This window comes from Vicia villosa, linkage group LG5 (genome assembly GCF_029867415.1).
Source record: "Vicia villosa cultivar HV-30 ecotype Madison, WI linkage group LG5, Vvil1.0, whole genome shotgun sequence".
Classification (NCBI taxonomy): domain Eukaryota; kingdom Viridiplantae; phylum Streptophyta; class Magnoliopsida; order Fabales; family Fabaceae; genus Vicia; species Vicia villosa.
Genome location: NC_081184.1, coordinates 86,546,045 through 86,548,950, shown reverse-complemented (window position 1 = coordinate 86,548,950; position 2,906 = coordinate 86,546,045).

The window sequence follows — 2,906 nt, the reverse complement described above, 5'->3', positions numbered from 1 at the left end:
ATCTTTGTAGATACAACATTTGAATTGATCAGAGTCAAACAGCTTGGTGCAGAGCATCTTCTTGTCTTCTGACTTTGAAGTGCTTCTAGCGTGATACTATAAGAACTTCAGTGCTTCTGCTTCTGATCTCAAGTTCTATTGATGCTTCAATAGACCATGTTCTGATTCTGCTTGACCATCTTCTGATGTCTTGCGAGAGCATGTTCTGATGTTGCATACTGAACCTTCTGAGTCAGTGCTTCTTGGCGCTGAATTGTGCATACTCATCATATATTTCCTGAAATGGAAAATGCATAGGATTAGAGTACCACATTGTCTTATGCAAAATTCATTTACATTGTTATCATCAAAACTAAGAATATTGAATAGAACAATTCTTGTTCTAACAATCTCCCCCTTTTTGATGATGACAAAAACATATATAATTGATATGAATTTGTAATCAGAATATCAGATGACCAAAGACAATTACACAGTTATAGCATAAGCATATAAACATAGTGTGTGAATATGTCTCCCCCTGAGATTAACAATCTCCCCCTGAGATTAACAATCTCCCCCTGAAATAAATACTGGAAGAATTTATAAATAAAAGACTTCCCTGAGTATTTTCCATATCAGTTGAGACGTTCACATTTGCCTAGAACTTCAGAACATTTAGAGCTTCTGCTTCTTGCTTCCATAGGACAGCTTTAGAGCTTTGAATTTCTTCTTGAATCATTGCATGCTTGAAGGTGGAGAAAACACAAGAAACGGGGGATTGAATTTTGTTCTTTATTAAATAAAATTTCCCTTTCTTCTTCTTTAACGTCTTTTCTTTCTTCGGTTTAGTCATCTATTTGATTATGCTTTGATGTTGCGGAAGCATGACATGTAAAACAACATAACCAATACGATGTTCATTTTAACTTCTAAGGATATCAGAACTTCTGACGCGTTCAGTACAGTTCTGCAGATTAAGGCTTGGAAGTTCTAAGTTAAAATGACATGAGCAGAAAGTAAAAGACACATTCATTTTTATCCTGGTTCACCTTCTAAAAGACACATTCTTCAGGTGATTTTCCTCTTGTCAAAGGTCTTAATTTAATATAACCAAATTATGATTACAACTACACGATCCTCCGCCATGACTCACAACCTGCACAGCCAACTGCTGTGACTAACCCCTAGATGACTGAACCGTTCAGTGATCCCATCTAGATATAACGTACATCATTCTAGTAACTTGCACAACAACGCGTTATGACTAACTCCCTGCACAGCTACCTGCTGTGACTGACTGCAATGGATTGTTCAGTCATCTCCACGAGATATAACATCCATTGACTCCCTGCACAACCATCCTGTTGTGACTAACCCTAGATGATGAACCGTTCAGGGATCCCAGCAGGATATAACGCTCATTCATATTCTGGAGATTATAGGCGTGCTTCTTAATTAAGTAGATGGTCTCATATTCTCAATACATATGTTTACAACTCATTGACTAGAAGTCACTTCTGGAGCCTATACAATATATCAGAAGTTTCAAACATATTACACACTACGAGTAACAACTATATGTGTTTTACATTGTATTACAAGTTATAACAGAACTTGTAGTCTTCTTCTTTTTATCTTCGGATTGAGATCTTCTCCTTCTTCTGTAATTGCATCATGGATACACATTGGATTTACACTTGACGCTCCTTTTGGTGTTCATTTGATAAACACTTGGTGCTCTCCTTTCGTTAGACTCTTGATCCTTTCTTCATGGATGATTCTCACTGGCTATTCTCTTTTTCTCTCTGAATCCATACAAGGGATGAATGATCATTCACTCTCCATTTTGGATGGATAGATGGATACCACACCATATCTTTAGGTTTGAAGTTTGATTCTATTTATAGCTTAATGAGTGTTACCGTTAGAATCTAGCCGTTGAGGTTTGTTTGAATGTTGCTTTGAAAGCTCTGTCTCGTATGATCCTTTAGTGACAAGTGTTGCTCTTTGCAGAACCTTATCTTCATCATGATGATTACAGTTGATGGTGTGCTTCTTTGGCTAAGCTTGTTTTTCCAACACGCTGCATGTGGTTTGCTTCTTGTTTTGACCTTGGGAGTTGATCCATTTAATGTTGCAACCGTTTTGCTTATGTTGATGTTTCTAACGGCTGTTCCCTTAGATTCTAAGTTCTTGTATTTTATTTAATTGGTATGTATGCTGAGCTGTAAATTCTTCATTGGTTCACAAGTGACTCTTTTGTTGTTTGCATTTTATATGTCACTGCGTTGTAGCTTCAGAACTTCTGATCTTTCTACGTACGTGATCTTCTGATTTTAATCAAAGCTTCTTGTAGCTGATCTTTCTTGTTCATTTCCTTGCAGCTTTTGATGTACTTTCTGATTGAGACTTGTTGTATGTAGGCATTGATATTGCTTGTTCTTCTGAGTGGTTTTGTGTCTGATTGTTGCTTCTCTTGCTTCTGATCTGCTGTCTTTGGCTTGTTTGACTTGTTCTTAATCAGAACATCCGATAATGATGTTTAGCTTCGTCAATCTTCTCGATGTAGTTGTTGTACTCTTTTTCTGATGAATCCTGTATAGGATTTATAACATAGTATCTACACACTAAATGAAACCGTTAGTACTAAAATTGTTACTCACAAAATATATGCTTGTTATCATCAAAACTAGATTCTGAACATAGATTCTCAATCTTGTTCTAACAATCTCCCCCTTTTTGATGATTACAAAAAACCATGTATTTTGAAGGAACAATTTTATGAGATTAATAATTAAGCAAGTAAACTTCATCTCAATTTAAATGTTCAATCAAGCAACTTTAATTTTCATCAAAATGTACTATTCTTTCTCCCCCTTTTTGTCATAATCAAAAAGCGTTTAAGAGGGTTGGATCAGATTTAG